Source organism: Eschrichtius robustus, chromosome 14 (genome assembly GCF_028021215.1).
Source record: "Eschrichtius robustus isolate mEscRob2 chromosome 14, mEscRob2.pri, whole genome shotgun sequence".
Classification (NCBI taxonomy): domain Eukaryota; kingdom Metazoa; phylum Chordata; class Mammalia; order Artiodactyla; family Eschrichtiidae; genus Eschrichtius; species Eschrichtius robustus.
Window position 1 is genome coordinate 25066226 of NC_090837.1, and position 19253 is coordinate 25085478.

Consider the following 19253-nt stretch of genomic DNA (forward strand, 5'->3'; position numbering starts at 1 on the left):
TTTTTCTTCTTCTCCTTTCTTCTTTGGCCCACTTTTTTTTTTTCCTCCCAAATAAATCTCTCCAACCCCACCTCTCAGTTCTCCCCCAAATGAGTCCTCCTTCTTTCTACATAATACATGTTTGAGGACCAGGGGAGGAAGGGTGAGAACACTGGACAAACAATAGCAAAATTGTCCTTGGTCGGTAAGGAGAGGGAATGAAGCTGATAATATACATCCACGAGTCCCATCTTTCCTGTTAAAACAGCATCAGGGCAATATAGGACATGATAGACAATAAATCAGTGAATTGCCAACTCTATCCTTGGTAACCAGCTGCATCAACAGAAGTGACATTTCTTATTCTGTAAGAAGATAATGTGTGAAATGATCAAAACCATCTCAAAATACCCTGCAGCCAAGATGGAAGGATTCCTAACCCCCAAACCTATGCCTTTAACCCCTAACAAGCCAACCTCCAGCTTAGCCAGCCACAGAGAAGATGGAGCTCTAGAATAGTGGGAAACCATACCAGTTTTAGATTTTACCAATAACTACTAAAATAGACCCAAAATGTACTTATTAATCTTTTGATTTAACCTTTCATGATTTATCCTACAAATGACTGCAAACATGTATTCAGAGATATATTCAAGGATATTCATTACAAAATTATAGAAGCAAAAGACTGGAAAAAGTCTAAATGTCCACCAAGCAGGACTGGTTAAAATTATTGTTGGGCTTCCCTGGTGGCGCAGCGGTTAAGAATCTGCCTGCCAATGCAGGGTACAAGGGTTCGAGCCCTAGTCTGGGAAGATCCCACATGCCGCGGAGCAACTAGGCCCGTGAGCCACAACTACTGAGCCTGCGCGTCTGGAGCCTGTGCTCCGCAACAAGAGAGGCCGCGACAGTGAGAGGCCTGCGCACCGCGACGAAGAGTGGCCCCTGCTTGCCGCAACTAGAGAAAGCCCTCGCACAGAAACGAAGACCCAACACAGCCAAAAATAAATATAAATAAATAAAAATTAAAAAAAAATTATTGTTGATTCATGCAGTGGCATGTTCTGGGGGCCCTCTTTATGCTGATACAGGACAATCTCCCGGGCATATTTTTAAGGGGCCAAAAAGTAAAGTGCAGAAACATTTATTAAACATGCTCTAGTTGTGTTTTTTAAGTTATTTTAAAGTTTGTGTACTTTGCCTTTATGCTTGTCCGGGCATAAAAATATCTCAGGAAAGGTTAACATAGATCATGAGGAGTTTTAACCTCTGGGGAATGGGCCCAGGGTGGAAGTGGGAAGGAAACATTTTTTATTGCATATTTTGGGGTACTTATTATTTTTTCCATAGGCAGGTCTTACTTTATAATGAAACTTTTTAGGAAGAAAACTGCACTCACTTATTAAAGATAGGCTTGGATTCAAATCCCATCTCTTCACTCATGAGCTATGTGACGTTCAGCCCTCTGTTTTCTCACCGTAAGATGGGAACAGGGATCTATATCTTGCCTGCTGTGAGAATCAAGTAACACTATGTACACAAAATACCCAGCATGCATCTGGAAGATAGGAGATGCTCAAGAAACTGTAGCCTTTTTGTTTCAGTCTGCTTCCAAGCCTTGTCAATCACACAAGTCTAGAACACTCTTTGTTCCCTGAGCTCTCATCTTCACCTCCCTTTCTCAGAACTGTGCCTGCCCTGAACACTCTCTCCTTGACACAGTTTGTAATTATTTCTGGCAACTTTTCTACCCAACCTTATCCAACCTCAGACCCTACCGTGGAGTCCGCTAACTGTTGGACCTTCTCAGACCACCCCCTTCTTACTACCCATGAGCAAAAATATCTAATGTGTGTTGGGCATTTTCTATGAGCCTAGCACTGTTCTAACATTTCATTCATGTGAATACCCAAGGAACTAAGGCTTATTACGACTCTCATTGTAAAGACAAGGAAACTCAAGATGAGGCACAGTGAGAAACTTGCCAAGAACTGGAGAGTGCCAGAATCCCGCTGTTCTTCTGCCTGCCGTATTCATTCCTACTGTACCCCATCCACAGAATTCAGATACAATAAGACGCGCAGCTCTCCGCCCCATCACCACTTTTATTTTTTTTTAATAAATTTATTTATTTATTTTTGGCTGCATCAGGTCTTTGTTGCTGCGCACAGGCTTTCTCTAGTTGCGGCGAGCGGGGGCTACTCTTTGTCGTGATGCTCGGGCTTCTCATTGCGGTGGCTTCTTGTTGTGGAGCACGGGCTCTAGGCGCACGGGCTTCAGTAGTCGTGGCTCGCGGGCTCTAGAGCACAGGCTCAGTAGTTGTGGCGCACGGGCTTAGCTGCTCTGCGGCATGTGAGATCTTCCTGGACCAGGGCTCAAACCCGTGTCCCCTGCATTGGCAGGCGGATTCTTAACCACTGTGCCACCAGGGAAGTCCCCCATCGCCACTATTTAAAAGTCCTTATCCATTCAAATAGATTTGTTATTCTCTTTCCCACTGTCCTTTCACCCAACACCTGCAGAGTAAGGGGCTGCAGAAGGGAGCCTTAAATAGCTTCTCCAGATGGCCTGTGGCCTGTATGAGCTCTGAGAACATGCCGCATGTCAAAACTCCCCAGGAGGCCACCCTGCCCCGTTACGCCACAGTTCTGATGGGACCCTGGAGCCTGTACTGCATAACTGCGGTGTACAATGGTGACACCACAGGCACCTCTGTGTGTCCATCTCCAGCCATGGATAAGTGGCTCATACTCCCCACGCTGCCGACTGTATTTCTGCAGCGTTTCTGTAGGAGGGATTGTGCATGCAACGATGGCCCATCATTTTCCACGCACCCATCTCCGTGGCCTGATGGGTGTGTTCACCCTTGTTTATTTGTTTTATAATTTAATTTCCCACCAGAGATTAACAGCGTTGTTTTTCTGAGGCCATTTCTTGTAAGAATTGAAGTCAACTCAAGCACTGATTCAGAATGGCTTTGCAAGGACAGCTGCTCTTTCAATTTAGAAGCTCCAAGGTATTAAGTCTGGATTGTGGCTTTGCAATGCAAAAGGGGGCCTGCCACTCTTTTGCACTTGCTGTATACCAGCCGCTGTGCCTGGTATTTAACATGCATTTTCCCCCTGAATCCTTGGGGCAGCTTTATGAGGCCGCCTTATGGTTATCAGAGAGGTGAAGGGACTTGCCCAAGGCCACATGTAGGTGTGGTCAGAACAGAGACACAGCCCTCTGGAATCCCTGTGATTATTGTTTCTCCAGCCAGTCGTTTGTCCTACAAGTTTGTATTAGTATCTCCCAGAGCCGGGCACATGAGATTCAGCTTTGACCGAAATGGTCACAACTCTGCATTTATGAAATCTTTATTACGTTTTGTCAGGAGCACATTACGCTTGCAAAATAACCACTGCCTTTTATTTGCCAAGCACTTTAAAGTTTACAAAATGCATCTGCACTCATTATCTCATCATGAATAAAGGTACTGTACTCCCCGATGCTTAAATAAATGGTAAATGAGACCTGTGACTTTGGAGTGGCCTATTTTGAAAGTGCATCCTCTCCACTCAATCTTTCCAAATCCAGAGGCTGTGTTTACTATCCTCGAAGCAATTGCATTTAAATTAAATTACTGTCCCTCTTTCCCTCACTTCACTCTCTGCCTTCTGCTGCTCTTAAAATGCTTCTTTGGTCTCTAGATCGGTGACTTGCTTTCCATTGCCACTGCATTTGGATGAACACATAGTTCTCTGGGCTGGGGGCAAGGCATCACCTTGAAGACTACGGGGTTTGACTGACAGCTGGGGACAGCCCCTGAGCAGTCAACCCCCTTACGAAGTCTGCTCTTCCCTTATCACATCTATCCATTCTTTCTCAAGTTTCCTTCTTCACAATGTGGGGCGATAACAAGCAAACACTCTAACAAACAATTGCACATCAACTGTGTGTTGATAGCCCTATAGCTCATGATAAAGAATTGAGATTTCTTTTGCTCCCAGGGTGATAGGGAACCACTGAATGATATGTCCCAGCTGTGAGAGAGTCTGTCAGTTTCTGCATTACCTTCCTTTCTGCTGATGGAGAAAAATGCTGTAGGCAGATGACAAGAGCCCTCCTCTGTCCCTGAGAATTCCCTGTGTCTTTAACCCCCAGCTAATAATGATAATAATAATAATATCACTACATGTAAATCTAAGCCTTAATTTTATGATCTGGGGGGGGGGGGGTCCATCATACACTTATCTCATTGTTCTAGAGTTTGGGGGTTCTTCAGCCTGTGCCCCAAGTCCTTTCAGGGCATTCCTCTAAAATTATAGTTTGCATTCCTGTTTCAGGCCAGGAGAGAGTTCCTGTCCTCGTGGGTTTTACTGCCTAGTGGGTGACACAGACAACACACAGCAGACCAATAACTAAAGTACAACTTGTGATTCAGGTCATAAAGAAAATATACAGGGAGTAAGGTATAAAGTAACCAGAAGACACCTACTTAGACTCTGAGAAGAGAGGACATTTAAGCGGAGATCTGAGCGACGAGACCGGAGCCAGACACGTGACCTTCAAGGGGCAGCACATTCCGGGCACAAGGAACAGCATGAGGAGAGGATCAAAGATAGGAAAGGAACTGCCAGGAAGCCAGCATCGCGGGGTTGGTGAATGAGAAAGTGGTATGAGATGTCAGAGGCAGGTAGGGTCTGAAGAAGCACCCCGCAATAAAACAGAACACAAGCCACAAGTGTAATTTTAAAATTTCTAGATATTCAAAGGAGTAGAAATAGGTTGGTACCAAGGTGGCTGGGTAGGAATATCCTGCGCTCACCTCCTCTCAGGAGCACACCAAAATCACAACTGTCTGCAGAACAACCACGGATGAGAAAGACCAGAACCTACCAGAAAAGATCTTCCACCACTAAAGAAGGAACCACAGTGAGCCGGGCAGGAGGGGTAGACTCGTGATATAGCCAAATCCCATACCCCCAGGTGGGCGACCCACACACCGGAGAATAATTACTCCGCAGAGGTTCTCCCACAGGGGTGAGACCACTGAGCCCCACGTCGGGCTCCCCAGCCTGGGGTCCTGCACAGGGAAGACGAGCCCCCAGAACATTCGGCTTTGAAGGCGGGCGGGCCTTCATTTCAGGAGTCCCAGGGGGCCGGGGGAAAGAGAGGCTTCACTCCTAAAGGGCTTAAAGGGCCCACACAAAATCTCACGCGCTCCAGGACACGGGGCAGAAGCGGTCATTTGATAGGAGCCTGGGCCAGACCTACCTGCTGGTCTTGGAGGGTCTCCTGGAGAGGTGGGGTCGGGAGGTGACTGCGGCTCACGCTGGGGACACAGGCACTGGTGGCAGCAATTCTTGGGAGCTCCTACCGCGTGGACGCTGATGTAGGTGGAAGCTTTTGCTGGCGGCCGCCATGGTGGGAGCCTCCCTCCAGGTCATTAGCGCCAGCACCTGGGCCCATTCAGCAGCCTGTAGGCACCAGGGCTGGGACGCCTCAGGCCAAGCAACTAACTGGGCGGGGACACAGCCTCACCCACTAGCAGTCAGGTTGACCTAAGTCCCCCCCCGAGCTCACTGAGGCCTCAGGACGCAGCCCTGCCCGCCAGAGGGCCCAGAACCCGGCTCCGCCCACAGTCCCAGAATCCCCTGCGCCAGGCCCCGCCCCGGGGAGCCTTTGGGCCAGCCCCACCCACCTGGGGCGGACGTCAGATACAAGAAAACCACAACCCCCAAGCCTGCGGACCCAGCCAGCTGACGGCAAGCCACACCCTGCCCTGGGACCAGCTGGGCCCCAGCCCTGCCCACTAGCAGGCCAACACAAGCTTCGGGACACCCCAGACCCTGTACCCAACTGTGTCAGGAACTGCCCCCTCACCTGTGAGCTGACACCAGCTCTGGGACCCCTGGGTGCTGCAGCCAGACTCCAGGACCCAGCTCTGCCTGCCAGTATCCGGCACTAGCCCCCCACGACCTGGCTTCACCCACCAGTGGGGGGGCAACAGCCCCAGAGTCTACTGGACCCTGCCTCCGCCTACCAGTGAGCCAGCACTAGCCCCAGAGCCCCCCTGGGGTTCCGCAGTCAGCTGCTTCATGACCCGATCCCACCAACCAGTGGCTGGCAGCCTCCACACAAGGCAGGGCCTGACAACCAACTGGACCAGGGGCCAACCAAGCCTAGCAGACTGCCCACATAGTCAGCCCACCACAACAGAAGGACCCACGCAGCCCTCATAGGAGGAACCCCTAGAGTATGTAGCTTGAGTGTAGAGGGGGGGGTGTGCTGCTGGGACCTATAGGACGTCTCCTATAGAAGGTCACTTCTCCAAGGTCAGGAAACGTAACTAACCTACCAGATACATAAAAATACCATCTGCGACTTAGGCAAAATGAGGCAACAGCTGAAGACTACACTAACTGAAAGGAAAAATGCACTAGATGGGATCAACAGTAGACTGAATGACAGAGGAATGCATCCGTGAGCAGGAAGATAGAGAAGTGGAAATCATTGATGCTGAATAGATAAAAAAAAGAATGAAAAGGAATGAGGACAGAGACCTCTGGGACAACAGCAAGGGCACTAATATTTGCATCACAGGGGTCCCAGAAGGAGGGGAGAGAGAGAGAAAGGGCCTAAGAACATATTTGCAGACACAAGAGCTGAAAACTTTCCTAACCTGGAGAAGGAAAACACTGTCCTGAGCAGACAACCTCATGACACTTTTCGCAATTTAAATGTAGTCATTTTAAAGCCTGAAAGCTGCATTATTTTCATCCTAACTCAGGATGTAGTTTAGTGACCAGAACTGAGAAGAATGTGCCAAATGAGCGTCAATCAGGTGGATTTTGGGCTATCACTGCAAAAGTGGAATAAATTTATAAATTTAGTATCCTCAGAGTAAAATTTTGTGCTTCATAAGTTATTTTTTCTACATTAGAATAAAGATGCCACACAGGGAATTACATTCCAGATTTAAAGAATGAATGGAAAGGATACAAAACATTAAAGTGTAGCAGGTTATTGTTCATACTTGTAAAGCACCTCATTATCATTGAGAAAATAAGAAAGGTGCCTTAAAAGACAAACTGAAAGGTAGACTGTAACTTAAAATGTTGGTGACTTGTTCTTTCACATTAATGAAAGGAAAGGTTGGTCTGAGGATGTAACTGTTGATGTGAGCAGTAGTAAACCTGCTTTTAGATAACCATACTGTTAGTATTTAATTGAAAACTTACCTATTTTATTTCAAGCCTGAGTAACTTAAGGGATGTTGTACAAAGTCGAAAGCCTTCATCTATTGAACCTCCCAACATTTTGCTTATGGCTGTTGAAAAGTATAGAGATAAAGATGATTTAATTATATTTTCCTTTGTACTTCAAAATTATCCTAACACTGTTGTACCTTAAAAGGATTTCCACCAAGCTTTCTTGAAAAGTAACCTCTATAAGGCAAGAAAGAAAGAAGTTGTTTTAGAATCATGTACTAACTCTTTAAATGACAATCATTTTAAGTTTTGAGACAGCAAATGTGAGCAGTGTAATTTCAGAAAAAATTTTAGTTGATCAGATACTGTAGATTTTTAATGATGATTGCCCTGGATAAAATTGTACTTTTTCTGTCTCCTTTTCCATCCTTTCTTCTTCTTAGTTTCAATTCCTGTAGTATGATAAGCATGCATACTTTTATTTCCTTAGCTTCCTTATGAAGCACTAGTTTTTTCAGGTTTAGAGGGATACTTCTTCCCTGCCTTTGACACATTGGATTAATTCAGAGGCTTAAATCAGTTTAAAATGAGCTTTTGCTTTTCTAGGTCATTAAGGTTTTTTGTTTTAGTTTCTTTAGCCTATAGTGGCTGAGTTTAGCACTTGGTTTTCAAAATTTTATATTAAGAAATGACAAGTTGCTTTGGTCCATTTCATAAGCCAAAATTCCTTACAGTTACATAATTAAATGTTCTTAAAATGAAGATTTACTGTTTCTTCTTTACTTGCTGGTAGAGCTGAAGTTTGTTTTACTTGGACATTTGTACATATACCTAATGTTTTCAAGTGCCTTAACAGTTTAAAATCTCTGGCTTCAAAGATTTTTGGGGAAAGGTAGGCTTACCTCACATTTTTGTTTCCCTCAGTAGTAATATTTTAGGTACCTCACAAAAAATTTTATTATGGTGCCATGGCTGCTAGTTTTTAGTGAGTGCTTTAAGATACACGATTCAGTTGAAAATATACAGGATTTCCATTCTCCCAAAGTGGCAAAAATTAGCTACAATGGTATAATTGTCATTTACCTAGATAGGAATACTTTTTTTTTTTTTTTTTTTTTTATTTATTTATTTATTTATTTATTTATTTTTTGGGCTGTGTTGGGTCTTCGTTTCTGTGCGAGGGCTTCCTCTAGCTGCGGCAAGCGGGGGCCACTCTTCATCACGGCGCGCGGGCCTCTCATTATTGTGGCCTCTCTTGTTGTGGAGCACAGGCTCCAGACGCGCAGGCTCAGCAGTTGTGGCTCACGGGCTTAGTTGCTCCGCGGCATGTGGGATCTTCCCAGACCAGGGCTCGAACCCATGTCCCCTGCATTAGCAGGCAGATTCTCAACCACTGCGCCACCAGGGAAGCCCTAGATAGGAATACTTTGCCACACATTACTATAGCTATTTTTGTGGAAATGTAGCTGATGAAGCCTCTCATCTTCTGTAATTTTGAATAATGCTCTAACAGAATCATAATATGGAATTAGATTTTACAAAAAGAGCTCTTACAACAGAACACACACCCTTTTCCCCTCTTCCTTTAGCAGTTTAGTATCTTGAGCCATTAATAATTTTTGGGTTTTTTTAAATCCAGAAGGTATATAGAAACCTTTTCAGATTTTTCATCTGATCTGTTCATGTAGATTGTAGTTCTATTAAAATCCCTTATTTTACCTTACAGATATTTTTTGCACAGACAGACACTGCTGTATTTAGAAATTTCTATTTCAGTTCATTAAAAACTGCAAAACCAATCTGTATCATGTACCAAACTGATTTAAAATAAATCTACATGTTTATTGGGAAAAAAAAAAAGTCACTGGAGTCCAGGAAGCTCAGAGAGCCCCATACAGGATGATCCCGAAGAGGAACACGCCAAGACACATTGTAACTAATATGGCAAAAACTAAAGATAAAAAGAGACAACATTAAAAGCAGCAAGGGCAAAGCAACAAATAACATACAAGGGAACTCCCATAAGGCTATCAGGTGATTTTTCAACAGAAATGCTGCAGGCCAGAAGGGAGTGGCACGATATATTTACAAGTGACGAAAAGGAAAAAACTACAGCCAAGAATATACTCTACCCAGCAAGGCTTTCCTTCAGGTTTGATGGACAGATCAAAAGCTTAACAGACCAGAAAGGGAACTTTCTGGGGTTTCACGAGGGAACTTTCTGGGGTGACTGTTTGACACTCCGCAAACAGACTGAACAGCACACTTTACTTTTTATTTTTTTTGGCTGTGTTGGGTCTTTGTTGCTGCGCGCGAGCTTTCTCTAGTTGCGGCGAGCGGGGTCTACTCTTCATTGCGGTGAGCGGGCTTCTCATTGCGGTGGCTTCTCTTGTTGTGGAGCACAGGCTTAGTTGCTCCGCAGCATGTGTGATCTTCCCGGACCAGGGATCAAACCTGTGTCCCCTGCACTGGCAGGCGGATTCTTAACCAGCGCGTCACCAGGGAAGTCCGAACAGCATACTTTAGATCTGAGCATTTCACTGCGTGTAAAGTTGATGTCAGTTAAAAAAGAAATGTGAGCTATTGTTATTGTCATTTTTAAAAAATGCACCAAGCACTATGTTTGACACTTACGAGTCTTGTCTTGTAGTCACTGGACTGTAAGTGTTATGGAGTCAGGGCCCAGCCCCTCTTGCTCCTGCCTGGTTTCCCAGTGCCCAGCACAGTGCCTGGCACATACCAGGTGCTCAGTAAATGTTTGTTGCATGAATTCATGAGTGAACAAAAGAGTGAGCGTTTGAAGAGGGAGACAGCAGGAGTGAAAGAAATTGCTGGCTGGGAGAAATGAAGTCCTGATATTTACAGCCCTCAAACATTTCTGTTCCGGTTTGCTGGACAAATGGGGGCTCCATTAACACTCATATCTATGTATTTACAAGACAGCCTGGAGGCTGCTTGGGAACTAATTTGGCATCTCAAGGAAATCATTTGCCTTTAGAAAAGATGTAAATGTTCCCCACTCGGCTGAACAGAATGGCCCCACTGGGCTCCTGGAAAAACAGTCCTTGAGAACATTCTTTAACTCACTCAGGAAGGCTTTGTATGGGGAGGCTGGGAGAAGGATCCAGGGAAAGAAAGAGAAACTGACATTATGGAGAGTCTACTATGTGTCAGGCCCCATGCCGAGTGCTTTCACACACACTGTCTCCTTTAGTCATTATGATGATGAAGGTGACAAGTCACTGACTCTAATTCACAGATGAGAAAATGGAGGCTCAGAAGTGCCCCAGGTGAATTACACTCTCTGAATGGGTTGGCACTGAAACCCAGGCCTGCCTGGCACCCAGTGGGGGGTGTTAACTCAGGCTGTTGTCACTTGCTGGGTGCCCAGGGGCATATTATTCTCTGAGCTTCAGTTTCCTTATCTGTAAAAAAGGCATCCATGCCTTGCCTCGTCTGCATCCCCAGTTCACAGCCATGATGACCGCATCGTGAAGCATGCTCAGAAGGTTCAGGTGGTCACTAGTTTTTTTGTCCCTTCCAACAAGGAAGAGGTGAGGCAGAGAGGCAGCCAAGGGAAGGCAGAGATCTCACCGAGGGCAGCTGGGTATGTCACCCGCCAGGTTGTCAATACAGGGAACAGGTACTCATTTCTCCATCAAGCGTTTCCAGTTGGCTCTGCCTTCTAATTTGTCCTCTTCTCACCACCTCCATGGTGACCACTCTGGTCTGAGCCACCTTCATCCCTCCCTTGGATTAGTGGCCCCCAAGCTGATCTCGCTGATTCGGCTCTTGTCCCTTGGAATCTATTCTCCATCCAGCAACCGGCATGATCCTCATCAATCCCAGGTCAGATCGTGTCACAGCTCTGCTCCAAACCCTGCAATGGCTCTAGGGTGACCGCCTTGCCCTTGTTTGCCTGGGACTTCCCCGTTTTAGCATTGAACCTTCTGTGTCCTGGGAGCTCTCTAAGTCACGGCAAACTGGGATGGTTGATCACCCTGAATGGCTCCCAAATCTGAGTTCAAGCCAACATCTTTACAAAGTGCTACATCATCTGGCCCCCATCACCTCTCTGACCTCGTCCACCACTCCTCGCCCCCTCGCTCACCCCACTCCAGCTGTACTGGATTCCTTGCAGATGCTCAAACACATCATTCACCCTCCCACCCCAAGGCCTTTGCACTGGCTGTCTCCTCTGCCTAGAATGCTCTTCCCTAAGTTGCAGACATGGCTGCATCCCTCGCTCCCTTCAGATCTTTACTTAATGTGTCTTTTTCAAGAAGTCTTGCTCTACCCACTCCATCTAAAATACTCTCCACACGACTCTCAACACCTCCTGGACCCCTCTCCTGCTTCGTCTTCTCCCCCACACGTTTCACTGTCTAAAACATTGAATCTTTTACTTTCTCCTCTTGTTTACCATTTGCCCCTACCCCCAACTAGTATGTGGATTCCATGAGGGCATGGATGCTTGTCTGTTTTAGGCACTGCTCCGTCTCCAGCGCTAGAATAGGTCCAGTGTCTGACACATAGAAGGTGCTTTATAAATCCTGGTTGAGTGAATGCATTTCTTCAGCATCAACCACAGGTTGGGTCCTGCATCTCAGAGTTGGGTGGGGGAAAGCAGTGGGTGAACAGAGGGCTTCATGCTGTGCTACATATATAATGATGGAGGGAGACACAGGTGGGGGGGAGACTGTGGCAGAGCCCCCAACCCTACCTGGAAGTTAGGGATGACTGAGGACTGTAGGAGGAAGGGCGATTCATAAGGCGAGAAGACAGGTGAGATGAGATGTAAGTCTCAAACCAGGGACTGCGTCTGGGTTGTTCAGGTTGTTGAGTGGATGCCCAATAAATCCATTTGAATGAACGAATGACTGAGCGAGCCAGGCAGAGATGAAAGCATATGAGAAAGCCCAGAAGGGAGAAGGAACCGGGTGGGGTTGGGGCAGTGGCCAGGACAGGGGCAGGCAAAGCACTTGGGGACCGTATCCCTCAAGACTGATATGAACAGCATGTCTATCATAATGGCAGCTCAAGTCCACAAGTGATTGTAAAGTGCAGGAGAGGTTCCAAGTGCTTTTTCATGCATCCATCTGTTTAATTCTCACAACCAACCTTTGCCCTAGTTTTAGTCTTAGCCCAGTCTCCCAAGGAAATAAACCTGGGGCAAGGTTTAGACATTTGTTATGTTACTGGAAGGTACAATCTCATGGCAGTGAGACTGAAGGAGAGGGAAGGGAAGGCAGGAAAGATAAGCTACAAAGTCAGTCACACGTTCTGGCCACGGTGGTTGCTGGGCTCCATGGTCTGTCTCTGTTAGAACGCACAGGAAAACTGCCCAGCGTGGTCCAACAGAGGGAGGGGTGGAGAGGGAGCGTGTCCTCCAGTCCTTCACACCCCCACTCGCTGGTGAAAGTGCTCTCCAGGGTGATACCCTTCTGGAGTGCTAGGAGGAGCCACAGAGCCTGGCGTTTGGCTCTCTGACCTGCATGTATGTTGCTGTAATAGTAGCTGCAATTCAGACAGCAGCTGAGGGTCCAGGAGATTGATGGGGCCAAGAGAACCAGAGAAAGCTCGGGAGATGGCTCCAATACAGTCGCTGCTATCCTGCCTCTGTCGCTGTGAAACTGAGGCATCGAGAGGCTACAGAGCTCACCTGCCATGCCTCCAGCAGTCCTGACACACAGTGAGAAGAATGTGGACCCCTCGGGGCTGCAGAGAAAGCAAGAATGTGAAGGTGCCATCAGGATTCTCTAGTACACTCTGGGTTATCCACAGTCAACCCAAAGGCTGAATTAGCCTCGAATCATTTCTCTCCAGCTCCAAGAGGCAGCAAGAAGTGAAGGGAAAAACACTCGGTTCAGGTCTGCTCCCAATTTGCTGTGTGACTTTGGGCAATAGATGCTCCCTCTCTGGTCCTGTTTCTGCACATGAAAAACAATGTGCCAGTCCAATGCACTGGTACCAGCAAGGCCCTTCCAGCAGTGTCTGCTCCTCAGCTACAGAGAACATCCCTGCATGCCCCTCCCTGCTTGTCCCTGCCTTCCAAACTCACCTTAGAGATTCCCACACACAGGTATAGTGGGTAACAGTCCAGGGACCATAAGCCATGGCACCCACCCAGCTCTGATTGAGATACCCATTGAGCGATCAGCAGCAAGAATAAATTCAGTTACCTCTCTCTTTTCAGGAGAAGACAGATTTACATCTATCTGATGGCTTCCTGGGCCATGGCAATTAGGTATGTCACTCAACCCATTAGGCATGAAATTGGGTTCCTTCAAAGACAGGAGACAGGCCGGGCACCCATGGAGCCAGCCCCCCATTCCACCCCACCTTTGAGGGAGGTTGCTTGAGATCGGAGCTGGCAGCAGAGGTGAACGACTGCTAGGGCGGGGCCCTTGCTCAGTGTCTCTCTGCCTGTGACAGAGCTGGAACCCCCTTTTAGCCTTTCCCCAAACCAGCTAGACAACCAGGCCACGAGACTGGCAGGAGGCCACCGAACCTGAACCAGGAGTTAGGAACTCTGAACTCCAATCCCAGCTCCTTCACTGCTAACTTGGTCAGTCACTTGGTTTTGCAAAGCCTCAGTTTCCCCATCTGTAAAATGGGTGTACTAGCCCTTGTCCTCATGCTTCTGTGGGCCAGACAAGCTTTAAAAATTAGTGTCTCCTCTTCCAACCAAAGGAGTTTAGTAAACTGCTCGAGGTCACAGTTTAAAAAATGGCAAAGACGGGAATAAATCCAAGCCTGTTCCAAGAGTCTGGGCCCCATTACCTCCCAGGTAGAGCAGGCAGGGCCGGCTTAGTTCTGCCAGAGGGAGATGGCGAAGGTGAAGCCATATGATCCATAGACCTGTTCTACCAGTTGACCTTGTAGAAAAGCACTATCTACACTGCCAAGCTTGGCCCATGGTATTATCATCAAGGATGCCTGGGTTTGGAGTCAGAGCTCTGGGTTCAAATCCCAGCTCCCCTTGTCACCACTCACGTCCTCTCTGAGCCGCAACACCTGATTTGGGGTCGGGGATCCCCTACCCTCTCATTTCCACCTTCTGCCTGACCCCTTGTTTGTTTCCCTCACCCCACATGCTGAGCGATGAAGAACTGCTGTTTATTGAGTTGTTCAGAGTCAGCTGCAGTCACTGGACTCAGCGGACGGAGGGCGAGGCCACTGTGCCTTAAAGGACAGCGTCCCCCAGCCTCCCTCCACCTTGGGCCAGAGACTACTCCCCAGGATCAGCTGGGGGCAGGGCCAGGGCAAGGGCTTTGGGCAAATGCATCTGTGTCTCCCCCTCCCCCCTGCGCCAGCCTGAGCGGGAAGACCACAAACTTTGAGATGATGGGGGGTGGGGGATGGAGAGGCTTAAATAAGCCCCTGCCCTGAGCTCTGCACGCTGAAGGCATGTGCGTGAGCAGGATTTTGCCCAGGGCTACCGAGCCTTCGTGCAGCTACTTACAAAGCAGCGTTTCGAGTCATTTAAAGTGTTTTCTTGCAGGTGTAGAACACACAGCGTGATTGATAGGGCTGAGACCCCCAACACTGCTTCTTAGCAGTGATGTTTGAGTACCGCCCAGCACAGTGGCTGGCTCCTTGCAGACATACAAGGAGTGGGAGTGGCAATGGTTCTTAACAAAGGGTGACAGGGTCACTGCCTCACCTCATCACCAGGCCTGCTGCCTAGCCTCTGTCCCTGAGCCCTGAAGGTTGCTGACAGGCAAATAAGCAATCGGTTCTGGGGGTGGGAACCCCGCCGAGGCTGCCCATCACTCTTGGAAGACAACAGCGGGAGCTCGGCCAGGCCATTCATCACATCTAGAGCTGCCGAGACTACATCCAGCACCCTCCAGCACCCACGTCCCCCAGCTGCCACAGTCTTCCCTCACCTGTTCTTCCCACTTAACAATCCTTGGGATTGGGAAAGGATGCGAAACCTCAGTTCCTCAGCCCTGAACGGTGCAGACAGCCAGGGGGCTTGGGACAGGGCTGGGTCTCTCTTGGCTTGGGGAGGGCTCTGGGCAGGGCTGGGATGGGACGGACATGGGAGGATGACCTGGAGCAGGTAGGCTACTGAAGGGCCATCAGGTGAGCGGGCCCAGCCGATGGATACATCTCCCAGTTTATTACCTGTCTCCTGCAGTAAACAACAAGCTTCACAAAGGTAGGCCCTCTGGCCATCCTAGTCTCAGCTTTATCTTCAGTGCCCTGGACATGGGGTGGTAGAAAGATTAATAAATATTGATTAAATGAGAAAATGTTAATTGAGTTCTGAACTCAGAACTACCTTTGTCTTGGGACAGATCTTTTCCCTCTCTGAGCCTCCATTTCCTCGCTTGTAAAATTACCTTGAGGCTTTCTTCTAGTCCTGAGAGTCCAGGCTCGTTTCAAGACCGGGGCATGCTGCTAAAAACGGCCCCGGGGCCGGAAACAAGAGGAAACGTTTGGGGCGGCCACTCAACCCACCTGGATGTGAGACCTGCAACACCCTCACCTTTGAAATGACTTTGGTTATGATGTCAGGGAAACCACACAGGACACAGCCGTGCAGATGGAGCCTCTGAGTTGGGCACCAGGGAAAAGCGTTTCTGAGCCCAAAGATCAATGGTGCCACTGTGGACCGCGGGCTACGTGCCAGGCACTGTGCTAAGTGCTTCCTGAGCATTTGATTTTTCAAAATACCCAGTTACCCTGGGTAGCAGAAGTCGAAGAAGTGAAGGCTTGCACGGTGCTTACTGCACTGGGTCCTGGGCTGAGCTTGATGGGACACCAGGATCCATGCTAGAATTTCTGGAGTGAGCTTGCAGGGAGGAGGACCCAGCTGGGTCAGAATCTCCCGCATCAGGCTGTGTTAGGTTGGGGGATTCGAGAGGCAGGGGGACAGTGGTTACCTTCTAGAATGTTGAATTGATTTCTAACAGCATCTTCAGGATTTCTGTTTCCTGATGCACGATGAGGAAAGCTTTGCTGTTGTTATCTGGGTTTAATTTTTTTGAATGCATCACTCACACGACTGAAGAAAAATGATGGCTTCCTTTCTTTACCAAAAGGTACTCTGTAAAATAAACGTCCAGAAAAATTTTAACAGGAAACTTACAAGATAATTTCATCTTTATTTTCCTTTATACCACTTCTCACTCTCTGACAACATATTTATTTTCTTGCTCATTGTCTGTCTCCCCGGCGAGGATGTTGCCTCCAGAAAAGCAGGTGGGGGTTCCACCTGCTCTCCATGGATTCCCCGTGTGGGGAACAGTGCCTGGTGCCTAGCAGGTGCTCAACAAATATTGGCTGGATAAGTAATCCTGCTGGCACAGGAGGAGAAGCACATGGAAACACACAGGTTCCAGGCCCTAAAAATGTCTACAAAACTCCAATGCCAGGAAGGCAGTGAGAATCTCTATTCCTGATTTCCACTATTGCTTTTGTTTGGGGACCAAGCTGGGAGTTTGGGACATATTTATCTGATCACTATATTAATAATAATGATCATTATTAATAAACTAACCGGTCACCTTCTCTGGCATAGCATGTGCTATGGGCTGAATTATGACCCCTACAAAATTCATATGTTGAAGTCCTAACACCCATAACCTCAGAAGGTGACTGCATTTGGAGATGGGCCTTTAGAGATGTGACTAAGTTCAAGTGAGGCCCCTGGGCTGGGCCCTAATCCACTCTGACTGGGCTCCTTTATAAGACGAGGAAACCTGAACACAAAGAGAGACACCAGGGATGCATGGGCACAGAGGAATGACAACGTGAGGACACAGCAAGGAGGCGGCCGTCTGCAAGCCAAGGAGTGAGGCCTCAGAAGCCAGACCTGCCACCACCTTGGTCTTGGATGCCAGCCTCCAGAACTGCGAGAAAATAAATTCCTGTTGTTTAGGCACCACTCCCGCCCCCAGCCTGTGGTATTTTGTTATAGCAGCTCTAGCAAACTAGTATAGCCTGCTACACTCTCCCATGCCCAAATCCCATTAGATTCTAATAACTAGTATTCCCACCGTTGAGATGAGGAAACTGAGGCCCAGTGAGGGAAGTGGTTTTTCCAAGGCTCCATGGGTTCCACCGGAGGAAGACACAGGGCTGTGTCTGCTCCCATCCTTACCCCACACCCAAACGTCGGCAAGCTTTTGAACAGCACCCTCTTCCTTGCCAGGACCTCTGATTCCCTGCAGAGATCTCGGACGTCCCCTCCACGTGCCCCAGCTCTCTCCGGTGAGCTGGGGCCACTCCTGTGCATGGCAGGCTGGTGGGGGATGTTCCTTAAATACATATAAATATATGATGTATTTGTCTACAGACTCACCAAGCGGGAGAACGCTCCTGCATCTGAGAAAACACAGTCCACTCTTCCACTGACTCTCTCCACCAGAGAGACGGGCAGATGGTGAGGGCTTCCAGGGAGGGCATCCGGTGAATTTCCTTCCCGCCCCATCTCTCCTCCTCTTCCCAGTTCTACCCACAACCTCTGGCGAGGATGGTCAGAGCTGAGATCTCCCCTTCTTGGGGTGAGCGCCAACTGGTAAGTTGTTATGGCTTGAATTGTGTCCCCCACCCCCTCCCAAGATACCCGAACCCCCAGGAGCTCAGAGTGTGACCTTATTTGGGGATAAGGTCTATGCACAGGCAATCAAGTTGAGGTTAGGGTTGATTGGCTGTGACTATGACTGTGTCCTCATAAAAGGAGGAAATTTGGACACAGAGACAGACATGCACAGGAGGAAGACTGACACATATAAAAGCCAAGAGAGAGTCCCTTAAGATACTCCAAAGGAGTATCCAAAGGAGTATCCTTTGGCAACCCTGCCAACATCTTGATTTTGGAATTCTAGCCTCTAAAACTTCAAGATAGTAAGTTTCTGTTGTTTAGACCATGCAGTTTGTGGTGCTTTGTTACAGCAGCCCTAGCAAATTAACACACCAGTGATCCCAACAGGGACTTTCCTTCCTGATGGCAGCTGTGACTGGCTGTACCAGAGGGGCCCTAGGAATAGAGGCACATGTGGGGTAGGACGTGGAGTCTGTGCCAGTGGGAACTTAAGGAGAAGCAGCATTGGCTACCTGAACGTGGGCATAAGCTAGTTCTGCCTTTGTAAATAGGAAAAAATAAATGGATTTATCTCTTGGGACTTTATAAAGTTGGAGTGAGATGCACTGTGTAAAATGCCTAAAATGGCGGTCAGTACACAGTATGTGATCAATAAACATTATTAGCCTATAGTTTTAGGATTATTGACACTTCAAGGATGTTTGATAAAGCAGGTGTCCAGGCTGTAAGTGTGCCTTTGTGAGTGTAGTTTTAGGTACACGTGCATAGTTGTGTGTGCATGGTAGGCTGTGTATGTGAGGTGTACAGGGGACTGTGGGAACAGAGGGTCACAAGTTCTTGAATGTTGCTGTGGGAGGACATTTGTAGAGATGCATATATGTCAGTGTGTCCCAGGTATTCTGGGTGTATGAGCCACTGACTTGTTCCATGGTTCATTTGCTTGTTCAGTCACTCATTCATCAAAATTTCTTGAATGCCTGCACATCTACACACGATGTAGATATGTAAATAGACAAGGGAAATATGATAGAAGCATGGGATTTAAGGGAGAAGAGAGAAAGAGCATTTATTTCAGCTTGATGTATCAGGGAAGACTTCCTGGAGGAAGTGACATTTAAGCAGGACTTGGCCAAGTGAAGAGAGCAAGGCCATTGCATGTAGACACGTAGGGAAAGAAATAGCACTGTGCACCCGAAACTACAAACAGTTTGCATTGGTTCCCTTCCTCGGAACCCTTCTACCCCAAGGTGCACCCCATCAATCCTCCAGAGTCCTAGGTAACATGATCATAGAATAGAGAGAAAGCCCAGATGCCAAGAAGCCAACACTTTATTTGGTACAGACCTAGCATGCTGGGAGCCCCACGCCCCATGGGATGTGCCTCTGCTGGGCCCCCCTGGCCTCTTGAGGGCGGCCACACTGGCTGTGGACTCGAGGCCCCCGGGGAGGCCTGGCTGGTCTTTGTCTCTCTCTCCGGAAAGTCATGGAGTCGGGAAGTCTTCAAGGAGGGCAGTGTGTCG